We start from the raw sequence: 22,886 nt of genomic DNA on the forward strand, positions 1-22,886 counted from the left end.
GGCACAAAACAGGCGCCGAAGTAAACCGGCGTTTCAACTCCTGGAAAGCCTCCACGGCAGCAGGAGCCCAGTTAGCTACATCGGAGCCCTTCTTGGTCATATCCGTCAAAGGTTTCACAATGCTAGAAAAATTAGCGATAAAACGACGGTAGAAGTTAGCGAAGCCCAAGAACTTCTGAAGACTCTTAACTGACGAGGGCTGAGTCCAATCAAGAATAGCTCGGACCTTGACTGGGTCCATCTCCACAGCAGAAGGGGAAAAAATGAACCCCAAAAAGGGAACCTTCTGTACACCAAAGAGACACTTTGAGCCCTTGACAAACAAAGAATTTTCACGCAAAATTTTAAAGACCAACCTGACCTGCTCCACATGCGAATCCCAATTATCAGAAAAAACCAAAATATCATCCAGATAAACAATCAAAAATTTATCCAGATACTTCCGGAAAATGTCATGCATAAAGGACTGAAAAACTGAAGGCGCATTGGAGAGCCCAAAAGGCATCACCAAGTACTCAAAATGACCTTCGGGCGTATTGAATGCGGTTTTCCATTCATCACCTTGCTTAATGCGCACAAGGTTGTACGCACCACGAAGGTCTATCTTGGTGAACCACTTGGCACCCTTAATCCGGGCAAACAAGTCAGACAACAGCGGTAAAGGATACTGAAATTTGACAGTGATCTTATTTAAAAGCCGATAATCAATACAAGGTCTCAAAGATCCGTCCTTTTTTGCCACAAAAAAGAATCCCGCACCAAGAGGGGAAGAAGACGGACGAATATGTCCTTTTTCCAGAGACACCTTGATATATGAACGCATAGCGGTATGTTCAGGTACCGACAGATTAAACAGTCTTCCCTTAGGAAATTTACTGCCTGGGATCAAATCTATAGCACAGTCACAGTCCCTATGAGGAGGCAGTGCACTGGACTCAGACTCACTGAAGACATCCTGATAATCAGACAAATACTCCGGAACTTCCGAAGGCGTAGAAGAAGCAATAGACACAGGCAGGGAATCCTCATGAATACCACGACAGCCCCAACTTGAGACTGACATAGCCTTCCAGTCCAGGACTGGATTATGGGTCTGTAACCATGGCAGCCCTAAAACGACCAAATCATGCATTTTATGTAAAACCAGGAAACGTATCACCTCGCGGTGTTCAGGAGTCATGCACATGGTAACCTGAGTCCAATACTGCGGTTTATTTGCTGCCAATGGTGTAGCATCAATACCCCTAAGAGGAATAGGATTTTCTAATGGTTCAAGAGTAAATCCACAGCGCTTAGCAAATGAGAGATCCATGAGACTCAGGGCAGCACCTGAATCTACAAACGCCATGACAGGATAAGATGACAGTGAGCAAATCAAAGTTACAGACAGAATAAATTTAGGTTGCAAATTACCAACGGTGACAGGACTAACAACCTTAGCTATACGTTTAGAGCATGCTGAGATAACATGTGTAGAATCACCACAGTAGTAGCACAAGCCATTCTGGCGTCTATGAATTTTCCGCTCATTTCTAGTCAGGATTCTATCACATTGCATTAAATCAGGTGTCTGTTCAGACAACACCATGAGGGAATTTGCGGTTTTTCTATCACATTGCACCGAATTAGGTGTCTGTTCAGACAACACCATGAGGGAATTTGCGGTTTTGCGCTCCCGCAACCGCCGGTCAATTTGAATAGCCAGTGCCATAGTATCATTCAGACCTGTGGGAATGGGAAAACCCACCATAACATTCTTAATGGCTTCAGAAAGGCCATTTCTAAAATTAGCGGCCAGTGCACACTCGTTCCAATGTGTCAGCACGGACCATTTCCGAAATTTTTGGCAATACACTTCAGCCTCGTCCTGCCCCTGAGACATAGACAGCAAGGCCTTTTCTGCCTGAATCTCAAGATTGGGTTCCTCATAAAGTAAACCGAGCGCCAGAAAAAACGCATCAAGATCAGCCAATGCCGGATCTCCTGGCGCCAGCGAAAAAGCCCAATCCTGAGGGTCGCCCCGTAAGAACGAAATAACAATTTTTACTTGCTGAGCAGAATCTCCTGATGAACAGGGTCTCAGGGACAAAAACAATTTACAATTATTCACGAAATTCCTAAACTTAAACCTGTCTCCGGAAAACAGTTCAGGAATCGGTATTTTAGGTTCTGACCTAGGATTTCTGATAACATAGTCTTGTATGCCCTGCACACGAGTAGCCAGCTGGTCCACACTTGTAATCAAGGTCTGGACATTCATGTCTGCAGCAAGCATAGCCACTCTGAGGTAAAGGGGAAGGAGAAAAAAAAAAACTCAGAATCTTCTTTCTTATAATCCCTCTTCTGCAATGCATTAAACATTTAATACTGGCCTGGCAAACTGTTATGACCCCAATGGCGAGGGTCTCAGAGGAACGTGGAAGTCTGCAGAATACAAAAATCCAGCTCATAGGGCAGTGGTAACTGGGTTGACCATATAACTACTCCTAACGCCAACACTAGAAGTAGCCGGGGATCATTCCTACGTTGATTCTAGATGACACGCGCCAGCCGGAGAATCTAGCTACCCCTAGTAGAGGAAAACAAAGACCTTTCTTGCCTCCAGAGAAGGGGACCCCAAAGCTGGATAGAAGCCCCCCACAAATAATGACGGTGAGGTAAGAGGAAAAGACAAACACAGAAATGAACCAGGTTTAGCACAGAGAGGCCCGCTTACTGATAGCAGAATAAAGAAAGGTAACTTATATGGTCAACAAAAACCCTATCAAAATCCACACTGGAAATTCAAGAACCCCCGAACCGTCTAACGGTCCGGGGGGAGAACACCAGCCCCCTAGAGCTTCCAGCAAAGGTCAGGATATAGATTTGGAACAAGCTGGACAAAAATACAAAACAAAACAAATAGCAAAAAGCAAAAGGCAGACTTAGCTGATATAACTGGAACCAGGATCAGTAGACAAGAGCACAGCAGACTAGCTCTGATAACTACGTTGCCAGGCATTGAACTGAAGGTCCAGGGAGCTTATATAGCAACACCCCTAACTAACGACCCAGGTGCGGATAAAAGGAATGACAGAAAAACCAGAGTCAAAAAACTAGTAACCACTAGAGGGAGCAAAAAGCAAATTCACAACAGTGTAGCAAGTTGTGTGCAGCAAGTTTTGCGCATGGCGAGTTTTGCGCGTGGCGAGTTTTATGTGTGATGCCTTTTGAGTATGTGCAAGTTTTGTGTGAGGCAACTTTTGCATGTGTTGCAACTTTTGTGCATGTGGCAATTTTTCCGCGTGTGCAAGTTTTGCGTGTGGCGAGTTTTCCATGAGGTGAGTTTTGCACGTGTGGCGAGTTTTGCATGTGGAGAGTTTTGCGCGTGGCGAGTTCTGAACGGCGACTTTTGTGTTTCGACTTTTATGTGGCGAGGTTGGTGTATGTGTGGTGAAATGTGCGCTGAGGGTGGTATGTGTTCGAGCACGTGGTAGTGTGTGGCGCATTTTGTGTGTGTGTTCATATCCCCGTGTGTGGTGATTATCCCATGTCGGGGCCCCACCTTAGCAACTGTACAGTATATACTCTTTGGCGCCATCGCTCTCATTCTTTAAGTCCCCCTTGTTCACATCTGGCAGCTGTCAATTTGTCTCCAACACTTTTCCTTTCATTTTTCCCCCATTATGTAGATAGAGGCAAAATTGTTTGGTGAATTGGAAAGCGCGGGGTTAAAATTTCACCTCACAACATAGCCTATGACGCTCTCGGCGTCCAGACGTATGACTGTGCAAAATTTTGTGGCTGTAGCTGCGACGGTTCAGATGCCAATCCCGGACATACACACACACATACATACATACACACATACACACATTCAGCTTTATATATTAGACTAGGTGAAGAGCCCGGCGTTGCCCGGGCATAGTAACTAACTGTGGTTAGTTATAACAAATTATAATGATTATCCTCCATCCCATAGTCCCATGCCCATATACCCATCATACACAGCCTCCATCCCATAGTCCCGTGCCCATATACCCATCATACACATCCTCCATCCCATAGTCCCATGCCCATATACCCATCATACACATCCTCCATCCCATAGTTCCGTGCCCATATACCTATTATGACATCATCTTCACCATGGCAACCATTCTAACATCATCATCACCATGGCAACTTATGACATCGTCACCATGGCAACCATTATGACATCATCTTCACCATGGCAACCTTTATGATATCATCATCGCCATGGCAACCACTATGACATCATCGTTGATACACACACACATGCACACATACACTCGTATATATATATATATATATATATATATATATATATATATATATATATATATATATATATATATATATATATATATATATATATATATACACAGTTAGGTCCATATATATTTGGACACAGACAACATTTTTCTAATTTTGGTTATAGACATTACCACAATGAATTTTAAACAAAACAATTCCGATGCAGTTGAGGTTCAGACTTTCAGCTTTTATTTGAGGGTATCCACATTAAAATTGGATGAAGATTTTAGGAGTTTCAACTCCTTAACATGTGCCACCCTGTTTTTAAAGGGACCAAAAGTAATTGGACAGATTAAATAATTTTAAATAAAATGTTCATTTCTAGTACTTGGTTGAAAACCCTTTGTTGGCAATGACTGCCTGAAGTCTTGAACTCATGGACATCACCAGACGCTGTGTTTCCTCCTTTTTGATGCTCTGCCAGGCCTTCACTGCGGTGGTTTTCAGTTGCTGTTTGTTTGTGGGCCTTTCTGTCTGAAGTTTAGTCTTTAACAAGTGAAACGCATGCTCAATTGGGTTGAGATCAGGTGACTGACTTGGCCATTCAAGAATATTCCACTTCTTTGCTTTAATAAACTCCTGAGTTGCTTTGGCTTTATGTTTTGGGTCATTGTCCATCTGTAGTATGAAATGACGACCAATCAGTTTGGCTGCATTTGGCTGGATCTGAGCACACAGTATGTCTCTGAATACCTCAGAATTCATTCGGCTGCTTCTGTCCTGTGTCACATCATCAATAAACACTAGTGACCCAGTGCTACTGGCAGCCATGCATGCCCAAGCCATCACACTGCCTCCGCCGTGTTTTACAGAGGATGTGGTGTGCTTTGGATCATGAGCTATACCACGCCTTCGCCATACTTTTCTCTTTCCATCATTCTGGTAGAGGTTGATCTTGGTTTCATCTGTCCAAAGAATGTTCTTCCAGAACTGTGCTGGCTTTTTTAGATGTTTTTTAGCAAAGTCCAGTCTAGCCTTTTTATTCTTGATGCTTATTAGTGGCTTGCACCGTGCAGTGAACCCTCTGTATTTACTTTCATGCAGTCTTCTCTTTATGGTAGATTTGGATATGATACGCCGACCTCCTGGAGAGTGTTGTTCACTTGGTTGGCTGTTGTGAAGGGGTTTCTTCACCATGGAGATTATTCTTTTATCCTCCACCACTGTTGTCTTCCGTGGGCGCCCAGGTCTTTTTGCATTGATGAGTTCACCAGTGCTTTCTTTCTTTCTCAGGATGCACCAAACTGTTGATTTTGCCACTCCTAATATTGTAGCAATTTCTCGGATGTTTTTTTTTTCTGTTTTCGCAGCTTAAGGATGGCTTGTTTCACCGGCATGGAGAGCTCCTTTGACCGCATGTTTACTTCACAGCAAAACCTTCCAAATGCAAGCACCACACCTCAAATCAACTCCAGGCCTTTTATCTGCTTAATTTAGAATGACATAACGAAGGGATTGCCCACAACTGTCCATGAAATAGCCTTGGAGTCAATTGTCCAAATACTTTTGGTCCCTTTAAAAACAGGGTGGCACTTGTTAAGGAGCTGAAACTCCTAAACCCTTCATCCAATTTTAATGTGGATACCCTCAAATGAAAGCTGAAAGTCTGAACTTCAACTGCATCTGAATTGTTTTGCTTAAAATTCATTGTGGTAATGTCTATAACCAAAATTAGAAAAATGTCGTCTCTGTCCAAATATATATGGACCTAACTGTATATATATATATATATATATATATATATATATATATATATATATATATATATATATATATATATATTACAAAATCCAAAGCGGACACAACATTGGTGACCGCACAACAATAAACATTTTAAACTACCTAAAGGCCAATAGGTTCAGGCCGGAGGCAAACCCCACATCCTAAACTGGCCTACTGGCCCAGGGAGTAAGATATTAACACCACACGGTTAATACCCCTAACCATGCAGGACTTATGTCCGACAGTTATATTGGGATGTAAGCAAAGTTACTATCCCCCAATAGTGCCCTTCATACAAAAGGACACAACAATTAGCGAGCCACTGACCCAGACCTTTCCCCCGCCACAGACCCGACAGTATGACACCTTACACGGGCCGGTTTCGCCACACCTCAGAGGCTTGTTTGATGCAGTCCCTGAGTCCCAATATCCAAATGTCTATGCCAAGTGCATTAAGATGGACACATCAAGCCTCAATTACTCTCTTGACAAAGTCTCCAAGTCTCTATGCAGCACCACAATTCCTTCATTCCTGGTCACCAAACGAGCCACAACCTTGTTCACTTTAAGCCTTAACTTTTTGCAGACTATACACTGATCTCACATACCACCAAGTAGGCCACGCTACAATTTCAGCCCACACAATTATGAATCCTGGATAGGATGACCACAACAAATCAAACTTTTATGTCTTGTATTACTTACCTGAAGGATCTGACACCAATGTTGTTCCTTCCAATGTGCAACATCAACACAACCGGCATACTGTCCCCTTGACAGTAATATGAAAAAAAGGTGACACAATACTCCATGTCAGACCATGGATTCCCAGCCATTTGACTGATGCCGTACCCTAATTTCCACAGGCTGTGAACCATCAAGGTGCACATCCCCTCACGACACTTCCCCCCCCCCACACACACACACACACACCTCCCTAGAAAAAAAAATATATACAACTGCCCCAGGATGCAAACCAGGCATTGAAAGACAACTAACTGGGCTAATACACCTCATATACTAACGAAATACAAACCAAAAGAGATGCTTAACACGTAACTCACAAGAGTGAACATACAATGTGCCAATCCAAGTGGCTACTAAAACCCCAGCATGACGCCACTGTTGCTGCCCCAATGTAAAATGAATGCGACCCATATTCATCGAGCTACTTGTCCACGTGTCAAAATGCTGGAATAAATTGGCATTTAAATAATATAGAACCATCTACATGTCTCAATAAGAAACCAGGAAAACCACCTCTATCGCCCAAGAAATCCTTAACCGCTTTACCAGGGCAGTGCCCTTGCCTTGGAATCTCATACAGCCTACCTGCATACCCCGGCCAACTTAATCTGTCTTTGAACACTTAAAAACATTCCACTCTGTCCTCCATCAAAGTCGTCTCACCAGCCTGCAGATCCCCTCTGTGCCTGCTTAGAGGAAGTAATCAGCTCACCAATCCGAAAAGCCTCATAAAAACGTTAATGCAAAAGCGGCTGAGAACAGTAACACCAAATTTGTGACTCTTTAGTGTTCTTTGCTCCATGATTTAAGGAAGTTGCTATTTGTGACCTTCTTTATACATATAAGAGCAGCAGATTGCACCAGTGTGCGGCCCATGACATAAATGTGTACGGGTGAGGCACAATTCATTAATATCTCTTGGTATTGCTGGGAGATGAGCTTTCTAAAGTATTTATTGCTAAGATGAAACATTTTACATTATTTATTGTTCTTAATGAGAACCTGTCACTAATAACAGCGAGAGCAGGTACAGCTGATGGAAGTATTCATCAGCTGACACCTGCACTATAAATAAATAACTTTTTAAAAAATGACATGGGGGTCTTTCTATTTTTGATAACCAGCATGGTAAAACTGACAGCTGCGGGCTGCAACCCTAAACTGTCAGCTTTATCATGGCTGGTTATCAAGAATAGAGAGGTCCCCAGATCGTTTTTTTTTTTAATTACTTAAATAAATAAGTATTTTTCTATTTAAATATCAGCCCTCTGACCTCCGCCCTCCAGCCTGTGGCCGTTTTAATTGAAACAGGATCCTACCTACCCACACATTCAATATTTAGCCTAAAGGTACCGTCACACTAAACGATATCGCTAGCGATCCGTGACGTTGCAGCGTCCTGGCTAGTGATATCGTTGTGTTTGACACGCAGCAGCGATCAGGATCCTGCTGTGATATCGCTGGTCGTTGATTAAAGTTCAGAACTTTATTTGGTCGTCAGATCGCCGTGTATCGTTGTGTTTGACAGCAAAAGCAATGATACCAGCGATGTTTTACAATGGTAACCAGGGTAAATATCGGGTTACTAAGCGCAGGGCCGCGCTTAGTAACCCGATGTTTACCCTGGTTACCAATGTAAAATGTAAATAAACAAACAGTACATACTCACCTTCGCGTCCCCCGGCGTCCGCTTCCTGCACTGACTGAGCACCGGCCATAAAGTGAAAGCACAGCACAGCGGTGACGTCACCGCTCTGCTGTTAGGGCCGGCACTCAGTCAGTGCAGGAAGCGGACGCCGGGGGACGCGAAGGTGAATATGTACTGTTTGTTTTTTTACATTTTACACTGGTAACCAGGGTAAACATCGGGTTACTAAGCGCGGCCCTGCGCTTAGCAACCCGATGTTTACCCTGGTTACCCGGGGACCTCGGCATCGTTGGTCGCTGGAGAGCGGTCTGTGTGACAGCTCTCCAGCGACCAAACAGCGACGCTGCAGCGATCGGCATCGTTGTCTGTATCGCTGCAGCGTCGCTTAGTGTGACGGTACCTTAAGGCTGGTTAGACCAGTGGTCCCCAACCTTTCTGACCTTGAGAGCCACATTCAGCTTAGAGAGAGGGTCGCGAGCCACATTCAGCACTGAGAGAGGGTCGCGAGCCACATCCAGCTCCCACCCCCTTCAAGGTAGTGTCAACCAAAGCCCCCATCACATGTATAATGATAACCAAAGCTTTTCCACAGAAATCACTCCAGAGCAGTACACTGAGATCCAGGGGTTCCCACAACACCCCCATTCAGTATTCTCCCAAAACACTGTCACATCCATAGTAAATATAGAAAAACTGACTGAACAGCCATCTAGTCTGAACTGGTGCATAACCAAAAAGTCTTACATAGCAAATAGATAATGGCTGCACTCAAGTTTATTGTGCTAAAGCAAGGATTATCTATTTGCTATGTAAGACTTTTTGGTTATGCACCAGTTCAGACTAGATGGCTGTTCAGTCAGTTTTTCTATATTTACTATGTATTGCTTTTTCTGACTTGAACGCCCCGCCCTTCACCATGCTGTGATTTTAATTACATCCAAACACAGTTGGTTCTAACCTCCTCTATAAATACAGGCTTTACCATTTTATTAGCCATAGGTAAGTGTTCACACTAGGCAGACAGGTTAGTTACCCATTCGATCTGAGATTACCTTGACGTTTGGTGAATGGGCTCACAACATTTGGCCAAATTTTGTGCTAAAAATCTCATGTGTTTTTTCATAAATTTCACAAGCCATTATGCTGTTCACATTTCATGTATTGCACATTTCCTTGCTTTAGCACAATAAACTTGAGTGCAGCCATTATCTATTTGCTATGTAAGACTTTTTGGTTATGCACCAGTTCAGACTAGATGGCTGTTCAGTCAGTTTTTCTATATTTACTATGTATTGCTTTTTCTGACTTGAACGCCCCCCCCTTCACCATGCTGTGATTTTAATTACATCCAAACACAGTTGGTTCTAACCTCCTCTATAAATACAGGCTTTACCATTTTATTAGCCATAGGTAAGTGTTCACACTAGGCAGACAGGTTAGTTACCCATTCGATCTGAGATTACCTTGACGTTTGGTGAATGGGCTCACAACATTTGGCCAAATTTTGTGCTAAAAATCTCATGTGTTTTTTCATAAATTTCACAAGCCATTATGCTGTTCACATTTCATGTATTGCACATTTCCTTGCTTTAGCACAATAAACTTGAGTACTGTCACATCCAGCTTTGAGCACCTCCTCTAACAGGTAGTACAAACCTCCAGCGTACCATACCTAAAACATCTCTAAACCCCTAAGACCAGTAAATGTGCATCCAGATCTGCAATTCTGTGCAGGGCTACTCACAAAATTCACCATTTTGAGATGTGGTCTTCATACCTGTTTGATAGACCTGGAGCTAATGCATCAAGCTGGCAGACAGTCGCGAGCCACAATTAATGGCTCCTGAGCTACAGGTTGGGGAGCCCTGGGTTAGACACTTGTGTTTGGCTGGTCTGCGTATGGCTGCGTACATCTTCCCTTAAGATCTGCCTCTGCACATGCAGAAGTAGGCAGAGCGTAGGCGGAGCTTAAGGGAGGATGGACACAGCCATACACAGACCAGCCAAACGCAAGTGTGTACTTGCGTACAGAGAGGTATTGATGCTAGACACGTAGGTTTCAGCAAATCGGACATTGCCTTGTCGTTGGCTGCTGGACATGCATGAATGGGCCAAATTATGGGTTAAGTGTCTCCTTTTCTTCTTATTGTCTAAAGCAGTAATGCAATTTATATTTCATATATTAAATTTTTACATGTTTTAGCACTAAAGAGTGCAAATGTATTTGTTTGTTAATCTAGAAAAGGCGCCATCCTTATTTATTGGCTGTGCTTGGTATTACAGCTCAGCCTGACTGACGTAAATAGGACTGAGCTACAATATTGCACATGGCTGATAGGCCAGATTGGAGCCACTGCAAGGACAAGGCAGCCACATTCTTATAAGCTCATACATTTTAAGTAAAATGACTTTCCAAATCGAGAAATTGAACCGAGTCGGACAAAGACCAGAGCAATTGTGTTACTGTCATTCTGTGTCTCAGAGGTTGAAAGATGTGAGAGGCCGAGAGAAGTCGTTGATAGAAGCTGGGATGCAGTTGGGGATGTGGGGCCGTTTATGAGAATGTTGAAGTCTCCCAAGATAAGGTTTGGTAAATCGAAGGGCATGAAGTGCGGCAGCCAGGCAGAAAAATGATCAAGGAAGTCAGTGGGTGAGCCTGGTGTATAAGACCGCTATTCTGAGGGAGAGGGGATGGAAGAGTCTGATGGCATGGATCTCGAAAGAAGAATGGCGTCCAATCAGCCAGATCATAGCAAATGGTTCTGTGTGACTCCCGACCTGTGATCTCTGTGATTATTGCATGGCCACTCTAATCTGTTGGCCACGAAATGCAGCCTTTCCACCTTGTGGATACAGACGGTTTCCAAAAGCTGATGGCCGTCGCAGTCCCCCAGTACCAGCTGCCCAGTCACCATTACCTCTGTAAGAAAGATGTGCCTGCGCTACTGCGGCGCGCCCCCACACCGCCGCAGGGCCGAGGGGATACCCGGAGCCGGGCCTCTGGGTCTCAGTCTCGGGGTTGTCACGGTGGCTAGACCCGGTCCGTGGCCCTGTCCGTCAGTGGGGGACGTCCGGTGTAATAGGTGGTAGTAATGGTAGCGGTGGGGTAGTGTAGCGGTTGTGGGGTGTAAGTCGCAGCAAATAACGAGGACACCAGGTTGCAGTCTCTTTACCTCTTTACTGGAGATCTCTGAGTCCTCAGTCCGGAACACGGTTCACCAGGCTACGCAAGTCCGGCCGGTCCAATGGCACCTCCAGAGTTCTCCTCTCAGGTGGAAATCTGTGCCTTCCTTCTAGCGCTATGTGTTGTAGTCCTTCCCTGCTGTGCTTACGGAAAGTAACCCCACAACGGTTGTGTCTGTTTCTTAAGTTCCCTCACAACTCGATTTGATGTTCCTCTGTAATCCACCCCTTCCCTGTATTCAGGTTGGAATGGCACCCGTTTGTCAGGTAGGCCTGGAGTTCTTCCGGGACCCTAGAGTCGCCCCTCTCCCGCAATTGCCCCCCAAGACTTCATAGGTGATATGTGGTAGACAGCCCGCCTAAGACCGACTGTCCTGCCGCTGTTTGGAGTATGGCTTGAAGCTGTATTCTAATCCACTCCCTCGGCGTTCCGGCCACCGGTATTGCGCCTCAGCAGGGTGCTGCCTCTTTCAACAAAACCCCTGCTGGTATTCTCCTTCTGCTTGATCTCGTTTCTCACTCAGCACAATCTATCTCGCTTCTAGTCCTTTCTTGAGTCCCGCCGCTTCCAGGAGCCTGCGCGGACCCGTTACGTTCTTTCAATGCCAAGCCTCTGCCAGGATCCCACCCCTGGCAGAGACCCTACAGTCTCTCCCTTCACAACACCCCCTGCCACAGGGTGTTGCTCCGTTCAATCCCGTCAGCGTTCTCTTCTAACTTCCTGCCTGACCCCCAGTTTACCCACTATGGTGGGGAGTGGCCTAATGAATAGCACCCTTAGCTCCCCCCGGAGGCCCAGCTGTGAAACATATTGGTGTCTGTGATACCTGATTGGAGGAACTCCTTCGGTGCCATCGAACGTACCATGGCTCCCCTTAGCGGCGAAGCCACAGTACTGCAACGACCAGAACTCTGGGGCGCTGCACTCCCCCCTGGTTAAACACAGTACTCCGGGACTGGGAAGAAAAACAACAATACAGATTAGTAAACAGACATACAATTTTGTTGAGTGCAAAACAATAAGTATACTTGAACAGGCTTCCCTTTATGGGAGGTGAGGACACTTTTAACGTTACAAACATGGTCAACATTATAAATTACAGGCTATGCATAACTCCTGTTACCCAACCGGGTATTCTACTTAGTGCAAATTCTGGAACAATAAATTAACATTGCCTTTAAGAAACATACACTCTTAGTTTACCAAAGGCCTTCCTATAATCACATTACAGGGCAAGGTAACTTCACATTCTCCTACTTTGAACCTGCAGGACCGCCTGTCCCTATGGCACCAGACCTACTGCCTCTCCTTTCTTTTACAGGACCGCCCCGTTCAGCCAGGGCCTACTGCCTTTCTCTACTATACATGGTATAGACATAACATTCCTTTCGTTTAAAGAACTCTGAGCCAGCTCTACTCGGCTCCTTTAAGGACTCACTCTCTAACCCCTACGGGTTCACTCTCTGTCCTTAGTAACAAAGTAACTTTCAATGGGGACGCGGGGTTTACCTTCTATCCTCACCTTCATTATTACTTCGCTTACTTTCAACTACGCAGACCTCTACTCTACCCCTACGGGCTCTCTGCATCTTTTCTTTCTGCAAAACATTATTTAGATTTCACATTTCAACAAATTCAACACATATAACTTAGCATGTAAAACAGTTACATTTCTTTTCAAACCATCATTATGGCATTACTGTTCTGCAACAGTATCTCTCACGTTCAGTTTCTCACATCCCCTTTAAGAGGGGACCAAGTCTTTCCGAGGTAGCTCGTCTTCTCAGCCTACCAGCCCATGCAAAGGTTCCGGTATGGTATCTTCGCAAAGTGTCTTTAACTAGAACCGGTAGGAAAGGTATCTTCACAAAGTGTCTTTGGCTCAAACCAATAGGGCAAATATCTTCGCAAAGTGTCTTTGGCTAAAACCAGTAGGGTGCACCTTTAAGAAGGTGCAAACTATTTACAAAGGAAGTTCGAATCATGCACAGTCCATGATTTCTGCAGTTTGTGTAACTTTTGTGCAACAACTTCAGAAAAGGAAAACAAACAAAGAGGATCCCAGGTTAACAGAGGGATCCATTAACCCTGGGCGGGTTTAGCAGCAACTCAAAAGAACAAATAGTAACTATTTACATTTTCACAAGCATTGAAAGCTATATCTTACTGAGGTTCTACGGGAGGTGACCTTCCTCCTGGCTTCACCAGACTCACAGATCGGCCCGGTGAGCCAGGACGCCGTTCTGGTCCCAGTAAGGATAGAATCCCTCTCCGGGAGGTCCTTCTCGTCGGTAGGCGTACCCGCCTCTCCGGGGCGCGGTGAGGTCGAACTTCCCCTGGTTCCGCGGGGTCAGGTCCCGCTGCCTTTCCTCCAGGACTATCCTCTTCTGGTGTCCCAGCAGCAGCCTGGAGGGCGACACATCGTTGGACCCCCCGGGCAAACCAGCCCGTCTCACTGGTGTTCTTTCTCCACCTCGTATAGGTGACGGCGTCCCCCGGCTCCAGGTTGCAATCAGACCGCCTGCCAGAAGGTTCCACCTCTTCTCGGTCCACCCGGACCTGGATCGGCTCCCCGATCTCCTGTATGACCCCTCCCCCTTGCTGGGGATGGAAGGCCACCACAACACCCCAGTGTGAGGGCGAAATCTCGGGGACACTAACCAAGTCCACTTGTTCTGCAGGCTGGGGCCGGCTCCGCCACTCTGCCATAAGGCGCCGTAAGTGCTCCGCATCCGGCATGATCTTCAGACCCGGTGCAGGTAGGGCGCTTTCAGCCGGGCCCGGGTAAGGAGCAATGGGAGACAGCTTAATCTCGGTGGGTTGGCCCACCCGGGTGAGCACGCGGGCATTGGCCCTCAGTCGGCGGGTCAGCTGGCGGGCCTCGGCCGCAGCCACACGTTCCTCCGATAACGGCGTCGGAGGTCGGCCCATCGGGGACTCGGTAAGGGTCAGACCTCCCAGCAGCGGTGCCTCGGAGCCTATCTCGGACGCCGCGGCCTCATACTGAGCCGACTCAGCTCCGCGTGGTGCTTCTGGTGCCGCCATTTCTTGCTCTTTTCCCGCGTCTCCTTCCCGCGGTCTCTTCCGTGGGCGGCCCCGTCCCCATGGTCTCCACCCTCCGACCAAGATCAGGAGGCGTACCTCAGCTGTTGACGGGCACGTCCTCAGGACACAGAAATACTTAGACTGGGCGGCCATTATTCTTCGCGCTCTCCAGCTCGTCTACGCCCACTCCACGCCCCTCTTCTCTTCCTGCGCTTTCCTCAGCGCTGCAATGGCGGCGGATTTTGGCGGCAAATGGCACAGTACACAGTCTTGCAATAAAGTACAGTCTAAGCACAACAAATCACAGTCTCTAGGCACACATGGCCTGATTCTTCAGGCTTAAGTAGATCCTGTTCGTGACGCCAAGTTGCGGCGCGCCCCCACACCGCCGCAGGGCCGAGGGGATACCCGGAGCCGGGCCTCTGGGTCTCAGTCTCGGGGTTGTCACGGTGGCTAGACCCGGTCCGTGGCCCTGTCCGTCAGTGGGGGACGTCCGGTGTAATAGGTGGTAGTAATGGTAGCGGTGGGGTAGTGTAGCGGTTGTGGGGTGTAAGTCGCAGCAAATAACGAGGACACCAGGTTTCAGTCTCTTTACCTCTTTACTGGAGATCTCTGAGTCCTCAGTCCGGAACACGGTTCACCAGGCTACGCAAGTCCGGCCGGTCCAATGGCACCTCCAGAGTTCTCCTCTCAGGTGGAAATCTGTGCCTTCCTTCTAGCGCTATGTGTTGTAGTCCTTCCCTGCTGTGCTTACGGAAAGTAACCCCACAACGGTTGTGTCTGTTTCTTAAGTTCCCTCACAACTCGATTTGATGTTCCTCTGTAATCCACCCCTTCCCTGTATTCAGGTTGGAATGGCACCCGTTTGTCAGGTAGGCCTGGAGTTCTTCCGGGACCCTAGAGTCGCCCCTCTCCCGCAATTGCCCCCCAAGACTTCATAGGTGATATGTGGTAGACAGCCCGCCTAAGACCGACTGTCCTGCCGCTGTTTGGAGTATGGCTTGAAGCTGTATTCTAATCCACTCCCTCGGCGTTCCGGCCACCGGTATTGCGCCTCAGCAGGGTGCTGCCTCTTTCAACAAAACCCCTGCTGGTATTCTCCTTCTGCTTGATCTCGTTTCTCACTCAGCACAATCTATCTCGCTTCTAGTCCTTTCTTGAGTCCCGCCGCTTCCAGGAGCCTGCGCGGACCCGTTACGTTCTTTCAATGCCAAGCCTCTGCCAGGATCCCACCCCTGGCAGAGACCCTACAGTCTCTCCCTTCACAACACCCCCTGCCACAGGGTGTTGCTCCGTTCAATCCCGTCAGCGTTCTCTTCTAACTTCCTGCCTGACCCCCAGTTTACCCACTATGGTGGGGAGTGGCCTAATGAATAGCACCCTTAGCTCCCCCCGGAGGCCCAGCTGTGAAACATATTGGTGTCTGTGATACCTGATTGGAGGAACTCCTTCGGTGCCATCGAACGTACCATGGCTCCCCTTAGCGGCGAAGCCACAGTACTGCAACGACCAGAACTCTGGGGCGCTGCACTACGTCAACAAATCGCAGACAACATCACCTGTTCCATGAAAAATTCTATATCTGCCAGGGTGCATTTCAAGAATGACACCTGGACGAGCAAGCATGGTCACGGGAATTACATCTCGATGACTGGGCACTGAGTTACTCTGGTGGTTGTAGGGGCAGTCGGGGAAGGGGCTGCTCCACAAGTCTTGCAATCCCCAAGGCTTGCAGGGTGCTACAGGATAGAGAAATAAACCACTACACACCATAAGATGGATAACTAAACTACTAGACAACAGGGGTTGGAGAACTAAGCTACAAAACAGCTATGATTGCAAAAGGAAAGAAATACAAATCAAAACATGGAGAACTAAGCTAATAGACAACAGGAGATGGAGAACTAAAGCACTAGACAGCAAATCTTGGAATCCCCAAGGCTTGCGGGACAAAACCACTGTGTAAGTCTACGTTCACATTTGCGGTCTGCGCCGCAGCGTCGGGCGCCGCAGCGTCGCCGCATGCGTCATGCGCCCCTATATTTAACATGGGGGCGCATGGACATGCGTTGCACTTGCGTTTTGCGACGCATGCGTCACTGCGGCGCACGCGTCCGGGCGCAGAGGACGCAGCAAGTTGCATTTTTGCAGCGTCCAAAATCAACCAAAAAAAGGACGCATGCGTCACAAAACGCAGCGTTGTGCATGCGTTTTGCTGCGTTTTTGTTTGCGTTGTGTCGCCGACGCTGCGGCGCACAGCGCAAATGTGAACGTAGCCTAACACTTCCTCCACTGCTTCTGGCTCCTCCACCTGTGCCCTCAACTCTCTCTTAATGAGATCTGCTTTCCAACAGTGCAGATAGAATTTCCCCAACTCCGTACTGCGCAGCCAGGGCTCACCGCAATCACACAATGTTTAAATTAATAGGACTTGGAGATCGCAGTCACACAGCTCAAGAGTTGTGGACAGCTCTCCAGGCTGAGTTTGGATGTCTCCACTGAACCTGGAGCCAGGGAAGGCTGTGTGCGATAACGGTGCGAACTTGGTGGCAGACCTACACCGGTATAACCTCACACATGTGCCTTGCATAGATGCAACCTCAACGTGGTGGTACAGCAATTTCTATGCCACTGTCTCGACCTGGATACGCTGCTGCAGAAAGCACAGTTGCTGTGTGCTCATTTCTGGTCTTCACACCCTTCAGGTCATCGACTTGCATTGCTACAATGGTCTTTCGGTCTACCGGTTAACTGGTTGATATGCAATGTGCTGACACGGTGGAATTCCACTATGCACATGTTGCAGCAACTGTGGCATCAGCGATGACCCCTGGTAAAGTATGACATTTTGCATACTCTGGCCTATCGCATCACCAATGTGTAGCAAATTATGCTTGCGGAGTGGGCACATATGAAGGACCTCCGCACCCTTCTGCACAATTTCAAAATGGCTAAATAGATTGTTAATGCTGACATTGCCATCATCAGCATTACTATTACGGTCATGTATTTGCTGAAGCAGACTTTCAATAGCCTGCGGGAGGAGGTGGTGGTCCCAGAGAAAGAACCAGCAGAGTATTCGGAAGTGATAATAGTATCTCAAAGTTCTGGACTGTCTATGCACAGGCGGGTACCATGGTGGATTGCAGCGATCAAGGGGGGGGGTGTAATAATTATAGGGGATAACTCAGGAGACTCTTTGCGTGGAACAAGACAACTACAGGACAGTTTTATAAGTGGTAAAGTCTATATTATCACACGGTGATTCAAACAGGTGCAGAGAGAAACTCAAGTCCACAACACTTGGTGCAAATATCAAATGCAGCTCAGCAGTCTATAGGAAACTTCAGAGGAAAATGCAATCACGCAGAAAGTCTATGAAGCACAATTATTCTTGAGGATACTTGACACGAATAAGTCCTTGCTTAGTCCAAAACACAGATAGATATGCTTATAAGGCAGTTCAAATAATATCTTAGCTCAACCAGGGAGGTCTGGGTAATAGTCTCAGGTTCCTGCAGGGCAGCAACAGCTTACATGTCCAGCAAATGCAGATGGAAGCAAACACGAGCAGCAGATGAAGGAGGATTACTGGAACTGGTGTATGCAGCAGGAATTCAGAGCAGAGTAGCAGGATAACCCCACAGTTTCACAGGAGCAGGTATATAGCCAGGGAGACACCAGAGGTCAGGAGCTGGATGCAAAGCAGAATACTCTAGCACATACTGAAGGCTGGAGTGGAGTTTTATAGCAGGAAGACACAGTGCACATGAGACCAAAGACGCCATCTTGGAAAAGGGCAGTAATGCACAAAAAGGTAATAAAAAATGTTCAGAGTCCTGACAGGGGGTTTATGGTACCAGAGGAACTGTGAGTAAATTTGCAGGGGTCTAAGAACAGATAGAGGAGGTGGACGAGGAGGAAAAGTTGATGGGCATGCAACCGTAAGGAGATTAAGAGGATAATGATCCCTTCTCTGCTGTCCATGGTTGGTTGGAGAGGATGGAAAAGCAAGCCTGAGTGTTACCCCGTCACCAACACACCATGGACTTGGACCTCATGGAAGCGCCCGACACATAAGTGCCTTCTTACTGCACTGTCTGCAACATGATTGTTGGCCGTATTGTTAGGGTTAGAAATAGTGCTGACTACCGGTTTGCCACTTTGTTACATCCATAGTACAAGAGTAAATTTAGCCAGATGCTTCACCCCCTCCTGCATACTGAAGTATGCATGCTTGTAGACAATCTTAAGGGTGGCTTTTCCAAGACAGCAGTGAGGCATACAGTATGCATTGCAGATATACTGTAGATGTTGTGTCATCAAGGCAAAAACATTAGAAACAATGTAAGTGGCAGTTGTTTGGTGGTTAGCACTGCAGCCTTGCAGCATTGCGGTCCTGGGATCAAACCCAACCAAGGACAACATCTGCAAGGATGTTTTCCTGTGTTTGTATTGGTTTCATCTGGTTTCCTCCCACACTCCAAAGACATACATATAGGAAATTTAGATTGTGAGCCCCAATCGGTACAGTGCCGAAAATGTTGGTGATACACTTTAGTGAGTGAATGTGTGAGTCGTTTCACACATTTTTTTGACTAGCCCGTGCACCAGCAGAACAGAGTACAAGTCTGACATGTAGCGAATGACTGGGAAGGATGGTGCAGGAGTATCTTGTACTCAACATCAATGCCATCAATGGGGGTTTGGACCCTTTTACATTTTGGTCTGTAAAAATGAATGAGTGACCTGAACTTGCCTCACACGCCTTGGAGGTTTTGTCATGCCTGGCAGCCAGTTTTCTCATAGAACGGGTCTTCAGCTCTGCTGGTGGTGTCCTGATGGATAAGCGCAACCGGCTGTCCTCTGAAAGTATAGCCCACCTAACTTTCATCAAGATGAACAAGTAATTAGTCTCCAATAACTTTTGCACCCCAGTTGCAGATTGGCAGACTGGCGATGGTGTCGTTTTTAGTGTCATGTATTGATCTCACATTATTGCTGTCTGTGCCATCTTGGTGGTGTCTTCTGTGCCTGCTGCTGATGTTACAAACAATTTCAAGAAATGTGGAGACTCCAAGTTGAGTCTCCATTTGGTTGGTTGCCTGTAGTGAAAGGTGAGTTAGAGGCCAATTATACTATTTCTACTCTGAGGAAATTGATAATGTCTGTAAAGTGCTGTGGAATTAATGGTGCTATATACATCAGTAAAATAAATCAAATAAATTGATACCACGTTAGTAGTGCCTGCCCCCTAATTTTTGGAAATATTTGGGCTCCAAGTTGGGCCTCCTTCATGTGTGTTACCTGAATTTGGCAGGACTCTCAGACCACCAGGCCTATACCCGTCACTCATCCACCTGTTACTGATCAATGTTTAAGCTACAAATTCTGCTCCAAGCTCTGTCCTAGGCCCTGTCCCATGCTGAAATGTGGCCTGCTGGCTGAAGCACACAATTAGCACAATTTATTTATGAACTGGAATGTAGCCTGCTTTCTGGAGCAAGCTGTTAGCACAAACAATTTAGATTCAGAAATGTGGACTCCTGGCTAGAGAGAAACTAGGAGCACTAAACATTTATATATTGAAATGTGGCCTTGTTTCAGGACCACACTGTTATCACAAACAATTTGTTTTTTTTCAAATGTGGACTCATGCCTGATGAATAGTGTTGAGCGATACCTTCCGATAGTCAAAAGTATCGGTATCGGATTGGATCGGCCGATATCCAAAAAATATCGGATATCGCCGATACCGATACCCGATACCAATGCAAGTCAATGGGACACAAATATCGGAACGTAAATAAGCCCTTTCTGTCCTTGTATATGCTGTTCCAGAGGAGGGAAGAGTGTGGGCGGTGCGTGGGCGGACACTGAGTGTCTGTGTGTGCGGGCGCGGTCTGTGCAGGCCTGCCAGGGATGTGTGCGGGCCTACCGGGGCTCTATGTGGGCCTGCCCAGGGCTGTATGCGGGCTGCCAGGGCTCTATGCGGCGTGGGGGGTCTCTGTGCGGCGTGCCGGGGGTCTGTGCGGCATGGGGGGTCTGTGCGTGTGTGCAGGCATCGTCCGATGGGACTACAAGTCCCATCGTACGATGCCTGCTACACTGACAGTGATTGACACATTAGCCAATGATGGAACAGTAGTAGTCCCATCATCCGGCTAATGTGTTGAATAAAAAAAAAAATACTCCATACATACTCCATAGATATTCCATACATACTACATACATACAACATACTACATACATACATACTACATACATACATACTGCATACATTCTACATACTACATACATACTACATACATACATACTACATACATACATACATACTACATACATACTACATACATTCATACTACATACATACTACATTCATTACATACATGACATACATATAGACATACAGTACATTAAACATAGATTACATACTCACCATTACTTGTCATTTTGATCCCCGAAGCCAGTGTCAACCTGTAAAAAATATGAAAAAAAAAACAACCAATATACTCCCTGTCCGCAGAAATCCACAAGTGTCCCACGACGATCTCCCATGGAGAATGGCAGCAACAGCTGTTGCGACCACTCTCTAGGGGCTCCAGGAACACAATGACGGGAGGAAGGTATCCTTCAGCCACTGTATTCCTCCGCCGCTGTAAAAAAAATAGTCCCTAGTCTCACTTATGGCATTGCTGGGTGAGACATTTTCTCACGCAGCAATTGCCATAAAGTGACACTTTGAACTATAGTAACCTCAGTGATGCACTGCAGGAGCCATTGTCTCCTGTCAGTGTGTCACTGAGGGTCCTATAGAGCAGTGACATCACCCGATGTCACTGTTCTATACGGGAGATCGTCGTGGGACACTCGTTATTAATTGTACTACGGTGGACAGGTAGTATACGGTTTATTATTTTACGTTTTTTGCAGGCGCTGAAGTATGGTAAGTATGGTTAAATGAAGAATATTAAAATATTTTTTTCCTAATGTGTGCTTGTTTTATTAACCCATTTTTAGTATTGGATTAGGCGTCTTATTGATGCCTCTCCGTTATTAACCCGGCTTAATGTCACCTTACAATAGCATGGCCCCTCTCTAGGCTATGAATATGAAGTGAACGTTTTTTGTCCGTCGCGTCCGCCATTTTCTACCGCACATGCGAGGCAGAAACTCCACCCCCTCCTCCCGCACTTCAGAATGGGCAGCGGATGCGTTGAAAAACAGCATCCGCTGCCCACGTCGTGCACAAATTTCACAACGTGCGTCGGTACGTCGGCCCGACGCATAGCGACTGACCCGTACCGACGCAAGTGTGAAAGAGGCCTTTTTGAGCGTTGAATTTAAAAAAATAAAAAAAATAATGGAAAAAAACGGCGTGGGCTCCCGCACAATTTTCTGCTCCAGAGGGGGAAAGCCGACGGCCGGGGGCCAATATTTGTAGCCTGCTATGAATATCAGCCCGCAGTTGTCTGCGTAGCCTTTACTGGCTATTAAAATAGGGGGACCCCCCAAAAAATGACGTGGGGTCCCCCTATATTTTATAGCCAGAAAGGCTACGCAGACAGCTGTGGACTGATTTTCATAGCCTAGAGAGGGGCCATGGATATTGCCCTCCCCCCCCCCCGGCTACAAATACCAGTCCGCAGCCGGCCCAGAAATGGCGCATCTGTAACATGCACCAATTCCGGCACTTAGCCCCTCTCTTCCCACTCCCGTGTAGCGGTGGGATATGGGGTAATAAGGGGTTAATGTCACCTTGCTATTGTAAGGTGACATTGAGCCGGGTTAATAACGGAGAGGCGTCAATAAGACGCCTATCCATTATTAATCCAATACTAAGAAAGGGTTAATAAAACACGCACACATTAGGAAAAAAATATTTTAATATTCTTCATTTAACCATACTTACCATACTTCAGCGCCTGCAAAAAACGTAAAATAATAAACCTTATACTACCTGTCCACCGTAGTCCAATTAATAACGAGTGTCCCACGACGATCTCCCCTACAGAACAGTGACAACATTGGGTGATGTCACTGCTCTATAGGACCCTCAGTGAAACACTGACAGGAGACAATGGCTCCTGCAGTGCATCACTGAGGTTACTATAGTTCAAAGTGTCACTTTATGGCAATTGCTGCGTGAGAAAATGTCTCACCCAGCAATGCCATAAGTGAGACTAGGGACTATTTTTTTACAGTGGCGGAGGAATACAGTGG

This window comes from Ranitomeya variabilis, chromosome 2, assembly GCF_051348905.1.
Source record: "Ranitomeya variabilis isolate aRanVar5 chromosome 2, aRanVar5.hap1, whole genome shotgun sequence".
NCBI lineage: Eukaryota > Metazoa > Chordata > Amphibia > Anura > Dendrobatidae > Ranitomeya > Ranitomeya variabilis.